Source organism: Triticum dicoccoides, chromosome 2A (genome assembly GCF_002162155.2).
Source record: "Triticum dicoccoides isolate Atlit2015 ecotype Zavitan chromosome 2A, WEW_v2.0, whole genome shotgun sequence".
Classification (NCBI taxonomy): domain Eukaryota; kingdom Viridiplantae; phylum Streptophyta; class Magnoliopsida; order Poales; family Poaceae; genus Triticum; species Triticum dicoccoides.
In genome coordinates this window covers 713220741-713229437 of record NC_041382.1, presented here as the reverse complement: position 1 = coordinate 713229437, position 8697 = coordinate 713220741, and the positions used below count along the sequence as shown (strand labels likewise).

At 45.3% G+C, this 8697-nt stretch overlaps 1 pseudogene; it reads right to left on the bottom strand.

Moving 5' to 3' along the window:
- Positions 1 to 4085: 4085 nt before the first annotated feature.
- Positions 4086 to 8697, bottom strand: part of LOC119356505 — a 9467-nt pseudogene continuing 4855 nt past the window's right edge.

The window sequence follows — 8697 nt, the reverse complement described above, 5'->3', positions numbered from 1 at the left end:
TAGGGTGAAGTAACGACCCAATTATGTATCTTAGGGGTGGGGGTGCAGGGGATCGCCGGAGTCCTCCATTGGTTCGTTCGGGCTCGGAGGGATGGCCGGGGGCGGCAGCCGGCAACGATGGTGGGGGGAGGTCGAGGGAAAGGCGGGGCAGCGAGACGACACGCGATAGCGTCCGCCGGCCGCGGGGGGTGCAGGTCGGCGGATGGGACGGGGTAGGCTGGGGGATCGGGAGGAGGAAGACGATGAACAATGCCATGATCTATTTTGGACCATTGGATCAAGATCTGATGGTTCCTATGAAAGTGACTAGATGTATAGGCGGTCCCTCTTTTTAAACACTTTGTAATACAGGCCGAGAGGCCCATAAGTTGCCTCTCCCATTACTAAAAAAAAGACACAGAGGAAACTGAACTGATGAACACTCAACAGCTCAATTCAGGTGAACCCCATGTGAAACTTTTAAAAATTACAAAAGAACCCTTTGTTTGAAATGTTGTGTGTTGATCCCTCCTTGTCGCTTCAGCTTGTTTTGAGAGTCGGGTCTCGGAATTCAAATTTTGGACGTTGAATCGGAACTAGTAGTTTCTGCATGAAATTTCAGAAAATTCTCAGGGAGTTTCCTTTGCTCCCCGATCAGTTCCACGTGGATGAACTCCTTATTCATTTCGTTTGCCCTTTGTGCCTGAGCATTTAAGATGAGCAGAAAAAAAAAGATACATCATCATGAAATTAACACATGAGCTAGGATTTAAAACCAAATAAGCGTGTAGAAAAGAAAGCATTCATGAGGTGCTTGTACCTCGCCTTGTTGTATAAGCGGCCTAATATCAAAGGTGATGATGGGAAGATGGGTATGAAAATCGACTGCCGGCCTCAGTGCAGCCACCGCCTCCTGTGCGTTCGCAAGTGTGTGACCATGACGATCGATTCCCACTGTGACCCGCCGAAGGGACAAGAGGTTCCCTGAGTACCACTCAATGCCGTCAATGAAGTCGTTTTGTTAAAGAGGTGGTACTACTTTCCTACCACCAGCCGCCACAATACCGATGTGGCTACCAAGATGGCACCAATGATGGACGACGATAAGGACATCTAAGAACATCTCTACCAGATCCCGTAAAATGGGCCAACCGGAATAATAACCATTGATTTAGCGGATGAGGTCGTTTTTTCGGCCCCGGATAGATCCCACTAAATCGGCCATCCCGTATTTTTTTTACGGGATCCTACAAAGTATGGGCCATTTTCGCCATATCTACGAGAGCCGCCCCTCTTTTTGTAGTTTCCCGTTTCCTTGGCATGAAGCCATTTCCGCCCACTTCCGTTCGTGCCTCACTCGCCACCACCGCATCTCCCCGCCAGTTCCTAGTGCCCTCGGCTTGCCCCGTGCCGTCCATTAGCTCCGCGGCCCCGCGCCACATCTATTCCACCAAATTTGGAGGCCAGTGTGCCCATTTGTCTCCGCGGGGTAGTGGCCGCCGCCGGTGCCATGGATCCACCCTGGAGCTTGGTGTGCGGCCTTGTAGCCGGCGGATTCCGTTTGTTTTCGGTGCAGGCGAGCCTAGGAATCGCTCGAGGGATAGCAGCGCAAGCCAGAGGAAGGGGTTTCAGCCGACTTTGCTTCGGCCGGAGGGGAAGAAGAAAGGGGCGGCCGGCTTTGCTTCGGTCGGCGTGGGAGAAGAAAGGGGCAGATGGCTTTGCCTCGAGGGAAGGTATGTTCAATGCCTGCCAACTATTTTGATTCAACTTCGACCGGTGAGATCCGGGAGAAATTCGTGGGCTTGCATTTTTTAGATGGATTGGAGTTCGTCCTCGTCATCTTCGTCGGATGATTCAAACATAGAAGAGATTATCCTGGATGACAATGTCAACAACCTAGTGCTGTTGCATCTTGTGGACAAATTTGAGAAGGGCCCAAAAAAAAGCGCAGCGGATCCATAGTTGGTCGGCTATGCATTCCTCGCAATCAAGCTCTCGGCGACAAGATGCTCATGAAGGACTACTTCGCCGAGGGAACGACATATCCGGCTCACCTATTTCATAGGCGATACCGAATGCATAGGCCTCTTTTCGTGCGCATCGTTGAAGCTTGCGGGCAAAATTGCCGTTTTTTTACTCGGCGTAGGAATGCCGCCAGTTTGCTTGGGTTTAGTGCATATCAAAAAATATCGGGGCAATGAGAGTGATTGCATATGGTGTTCCCGCCGACTACGTCGTGAATATCTTTGCATTGGAGAAGGTGCCACCATCAAGTGCGCCCCGGTCTTTGTGAAGACAATGATCTGGGTTTTTGGCCCGGAGTACCTTCAAGCTCCAAACGAGGGAGACACAAAGAAGATCATGGCGATGAACGAAGAAAGGGGATGGTTGGGCATGCTAGGTAGTATTGCTTGCATGCATTGAAGGTGAAAGAACTGCCCGGTGGCTTGCGCAGGGCAATACACCAGCCACAAACGTAAATCCACCATTGTGCTTGAAGTCGTGGCTTCACGCGATCTATGGATTTGGCATTGTTTCTTTGGTTTGCCAGGGTCTCTCAATGATATCAATGTCATGCAACGATCTCATCTATTTTCTCAGCTAGCTAGTGGCAAAGCTCCAGCTTGTAACTATACCGTCAATGGCCATGACTATACCATGGGGGTACTATGTGGCCGAGGGTATTTATCCTCCATGGTCAACATTTGTGAAGACCATTAATGACCCCAAAACCAAGAAACACAAAAGATTTGCCGAAGCACAAGAAGCTTGCCGAAAGGATATTGAGAGGCATTTGGTGTGTTGCAAGCTCGGTTTGCCATTGTTCGACGTCCCGCTCATTTTTGGGATAAGAAATCCCTCAGAAATATCATGACTGCATGTGTAGTTTTGCACAACATGATCATCGAGGATGAAAGGGATTTGGACTTAGAGTTTTATTATGACAATGTTGGTAGCCGGTGTGAAGCCTGCCAGGGAGGCGGATGAGATCACTGCATTTCTTGCCACCTACCAGAAGATCGAGAACAGTGCCTCACACTACCAACTCTGGGATGATCTTATTGACCATCACTGGCAACTCTATGGGAGATAGATTCCCATTTTTATACATATGTATTTGTGTGTGATTTGAATAATTTGGTGTTGTAATAATTATTCAAATTTGAATATTTTTTGTAATGAAGAAGATTGTTGTATTGTGAATTACCTTTCCGATCATTTATATTCATATGTTAATTTGTATTATGATTCTATTTGGTTCATATCATTGAAAATCTAGAATTTACAATGCTATGAAAAGATTGCGGTACCACGAGGCCTCCGGCGCGGGTCAGATCTAGTAAACTCGTGCCGCAAAACATTTGCAGGACGAGTTTATGGGATTTGTTCCGCCAGAGGCCCCGCGACACCGTAAACTTTTTTGCAGGCCGCTCGTAAACGTATTTTGCGGGAAGCAGCTTTACCGGATCTGCTAGAGATGCTCTAGGGGAAAAGTAGGCTTTCGGTCCTAGGAAGAGGGTGGAGATTCTCGGTTGAGAGCATAAAACCTTGTCAGTTTAAATTACAAAAATTATCTTAGGTAACTTAATTACCATAGGAGGCTTTCAAGAAGAAAAACAAACCACGAGTGTACTGTCTCACATCATGTAATTGATAACGGTTTTCTCAGGTGACGGTCTATCATGGGAGTTTTATAGTATCGACGACGCACTATTATTATTAGATAGTACTCCCTCCGTCCTCCGTCTCATAATGCATAGTGTCAAAAAACATCTTACATTATGGGACGGAGGGAGTACAATGAAGGGTAAGATAATGTGAGTACTAGTTAGGTTGATGTCCTTGTACTATTTCGCCAAAAAAAAATGATGTCCTTGTCTTGATCTTATCATGTTCTGCAAACAACAATCTTTTCGAGCATTCGGTGGTTAGACTAAGCTCTGTCGATGATCAAGTGTGCATGGAGATAATATACCAAAAAACATATATAGAAGTTTTGTCTCTACAAGGCACAGGTTATTGGAGCAGATCACCTACACTTGCAAGCCATACCCTCCAGTGCCCAATCAGATGCAATGCAGAGAATGGAATCTCGGCACAGAAGGTCGCATAGCAAAGTACAAATTCAATTCTTACTGAGTGGTGTCGTCATTCTACTGTATTTCTACTTTCCATCTTTAATCCGGGTGTGGTCTCCCTCTGTTCCACAAATGGTAGCACTTCGGCTTTGGAAATATTTGTTGCCTCGTTATACAGTAGAATACAAACAGGGTGGCTTCTTTTCCTATCATCTTATACAAAGCTTTCTACGAGGCCTAGTATCTGAAGTTCTGAACACAGGTGCCTCAAACTAAATGGGCGGCCAGAAAGCTCTCTTTGCCGAGCTCGATGAGAGCATCTCCAGGAACTTCAAATTTAGTGATGACCCAACCTTGATGGGTAACACGGGTTGAGTGTCACCCACTGCGCTAATTTTTTGAAACATTATTTTAACTATCCACTGCGCTGCTGAGAAGAGAGAAGGTGGTAGAGGAGGTCGTGAGATGAGCAGACGATGGAGGAAGCGAAACGAGGCGGTATGTTGGTGGTACGACTCGTTTAGTTCCCGGCAGGTTCATATATAAAAGTCCCATATTCCATACGAGTTGCTTCCACTGCTGCCCCCTCGACTGACTTCGACCTCGAGTCCTCGTAGGAGAGATTGTCACCGACTGATTTGCTGTACCTTCTTCAGTTTTTCATGGGCATGGCCCAACTGCCAATACACACCTGACACCATCAAAGTTATTCATCAGTAAATTCAGGCCTACTTAGAATAGATATGCATGTTGCAGGCTCCAGACTAGCAAAGGTGAGTAGCTATCAAACAAGCTCCTAATTCATTCTGCTTATAGGATGATGAAGATGCTAACAGGAGCCCTGGAGTGATTTCATATTCATAACATAAAATTTTATACAGTTGGCTACAGAGGCATAGTTTTTTTTTCATTTTTACGAGCAAACTTATTTTTTGGACTTCACTTTCTTTGGATACTATGATATTACTTGGCCAAAATCTGAAACAAATGCCCACCATATAAAAGCAGGCAAATATACATGAATGTCAGATAAGGTGCAACAGATGAATCAGACAGGGTGCCTAGCGATGAAGGCCTGACGACAATCAAACAATAAACAGAATGTACCTGCAATGGTTGAGCCATGGAATCGTCAAGTTAATGTGTACTCATCACTCAACAGGTAGTCCTGGTTGACCGCAGATTCCAATGCCGTGATGTATATTGCTGAAGCAGCAAACCTAGAGCAAAATAACAACACTTCAGCAACAAACCTATTGCTAAGTATCATCCTTTTTTCACAGCGAAATTGCATCATGAGACAGATGGTGGTAACTAATAAACTTTATGTTTCTCCTACAATTTTAAATCATGCCTCATGCTGAAAGTCAACTACAAATAGGAAGTACGAGCCAATTTAATGCTTCACAGAAGAAATTATACAATAATAAATTGTCTGAGAGTGCACAATGATGTTTCTAGTTAACAACATTTTTTGTATCAAACCATGCAGAAGAGCCTAGCTAACAGCATCGACATGTGCTGATCAGAAGGGTGATTAACAGTATTGGACAAGATGGGATGCGTAATTAGGTAGCAGAAAAACATACTCAAATGTGTACATCTGTTAATCAAAAAGTAACCAAGAAGGATTAATATGCCAAGTTTTGCATGTCTACAGCACTGATCCACTAACAAAGCTAATCAGGATAAAAATAGAAGTACAAAGAAGCATACCATGGTAAGGCTTGCTATAGCGGAAGCTCATGGCGATGAGCAACTGGTCACAATGCCCCTGATAAACAAAAAGACGCCTATTGCAACCATGGTTTCTGCATCCATCCCACATGCGACTAAAGCAGCTTGTGGAAAGCCAAAGGGGTGAATGGCACTTGCACAAAATGTGCTGGTGACAGTGAGTGCAGAAATGTGTACAACATCTCGGGTGGCTGCAGCCTGGATAGAGATGAATTACATTTAGCAAGAAGAGGGTGAGCATGTAGACTAACACTGTAGGAAAAATGTTCCGAATGTGTACCTCAGAAGTAGATATTGTTGAATTAATTCACATCCACATAATCAATTGTGACTCTTAGCTTTTCAGTTGCTGCAATTCTGCACTCCATACCTAGCTCCTCACTGCAATAGGCTACCTCAAGGTGACTGAGCGAAGGTGCAAAGCCCATGTCTGGCAACCTTGTGATGCTCCTACAATGTACGATAGATAATGTTCCGAGGGAGGTCAGGCTATATAGGATTGCAGGAAGTGATAAGAGATTCGGGCATCTCAGGAATTGAAGTTCTTGGAGTGAGGTTAGAAGCTGTAAAGCTCTCTCTTGTTCGTCTGTTAGGTTCACCAAGCTTGCACTATACGCAGAGCCAAACTGTAGACGTCTTAGGGAAGTCAGCTGTTTGCAGAACGGCCTGGACAGGATAGATGCGTCACTAGCCACAAGAGTTTTCAATCCAGACCATACTTCACAGACACCTTGCTGGTCGGACAAAAGTTGAAAACAGGAAGGTAGGCCGGGGGAGTTAAATACTTTCAAGGATGTCAGGTTTCTACAGAACTGGAGGCCCTCGATCGACGCAAGCAAGTCGCAGTCTCCAATTTCCAACTCTTTCAGTGCCGTGCAGCATGCCAACTGTAGAGACGTCAGTTCCGGACTTCTCTGTACTGCTAATTTGGTCATGGCAGGAAGGCAGGACAGAAGACGGGATTGGACCCTGTCCGTGACGGCCGTGATCTCAAGTTTATCAAGTGACCGAGGAAATAACTGAATTTGATTCCCACCCTGCTCTTGTTCCTGCAGTTTGAGATCCCATGCACAAGACAGCTCGGAATTCATCTCCATCTTCAAGCTTCGAAGGGAGCTGAGAAACTGCAAGCCCTCCAGTACAGTCAGCTGGACACACCCCATGATATCCAGCTCCTCTAAGGCCGTACAGGAATGCAGCTGTACAGACTTCAAACATGGGCCATAAGATAGACGTAACTTTTTGAGGTACAAAAGGCCTTCAGGAGTGAATGACTGCAAGTTTTCTGGGAGAGGACCGATACTAAGGTCTTCAAGTGATGGTGGGAGTAATCCAACATCCATGGTACCATCATCTTTTGTTTCACCCACCAACAATGAGAGTAGCTTGGGGCAACCATGAAGGAAAAGCTGCGTAAGAGAGCTGAATCTTGTAGAGCCTGTATTACCCCCAATGAACTTCAGATCCAGGCTTTGCTGAATGCATAGCGCCTTGAGAGAACATAGGAGATTATATGGCAGTTTCAATTCATGTTCATCTTGGGCCGAGGTCGTCACTGCTGAAACCAAACTGCTGGTCCCTTCCGTTTCTCTAGGTTGACTGATTGATAGAAACTTTATCTGCGGACAGCCAGTTAACAGCAACTCCTCAAGGGACTGCGAATGTGAAAGCAGTTGAGATAGCCACCTCCCAGTTACGCCACATGTGCTAATGTTGACACGTTTGAGAGATGGGGGGACAAGGCTGCTTGTAGATGTGCTGTTTTCCTGGACAACCTCTGGCATAATGTTTGACATAGTAAGATTAGGGCATTCATGTATAGATAAAGTCTCTAAAGCAATGAGCTGGCTGAAAGATTCACTTGAAAGAGAGATCAGATTTGGACAGCTTCTTATTCGAAACAATGTTATGCCCCTCAGATTATGAAATGCCAAGATACTCTCATCCAGCATACACAACTCATTAGATTCGATAGTGAAACGTCTCCAGTTTATCCTCATTGTTGGAAGTGTCGAAACCCCACTGATGGACAACTCAGAAATTAGAGCAGAAGGCGGAAGAGGATGTGACACTATCAAACATGGGCAATCATGGATGGTGAGTCTATGGAGATTAGACACCAATTCATTCTGATCTCCTTCAGGAGGTGAAGATTGGAGAGGTGGAGAAGTCGTTAGACTGCTGCAATATTCCAGGATTGGCATTTTAGTCAACGCCAACTTCTCCAGAGAAGGAACTGACACTCTGACAACATGCAGATCCATCAACTCCAACTCCTTGAGTGCCCCCATTTCTCTTAGTGGAAGGATTGGCCAGTTGCTGCAACATCATTTATCAAAGTAAGTGTCCAACAATTTGCAAATGAACATGAAAAATTAGAGAGAAGGGAATTACTTGATTATATGAGGACACTGCCCGATGGACAGTTTGCTGAGAGATGGAAACCAGGATTTCTGCTCAGCGTCGAAAGAAGAGTAACTCTGGAAAAGAGTGAGCTCATTCAGTTGAGGGCAGTTCTTGATCATCAAAACACTTAAATGGGAAGTCAAATCCATTCCATAAGAACCGGTACATTTTTTCAATTTTGGCATGCCAATCAGGATCAACTCTACCAAGGAAGGAACTGAGAGTTCCATTAAATTCAACATCCTGATCAATGTCAGCTTCCTAAGGGAATGCATTCCATGAGTAGATAGAATTTGCCATTCCCTACACTCCTCCAGATGAAGTATCTGCAGTGAGGTAACTGAAAAGGCACTGGAAAGCCAGGTTGGGGAGATAGCACCACCATATCCAGTTATTTCTAGAGTTTTGAGGTTCTGATGTGGTTGAAGACCATCAAGCACATCCTCTGCAGCCTCAGGTTGAAGGCTCATGCTGCTATTCTCCCATGACAAGAACA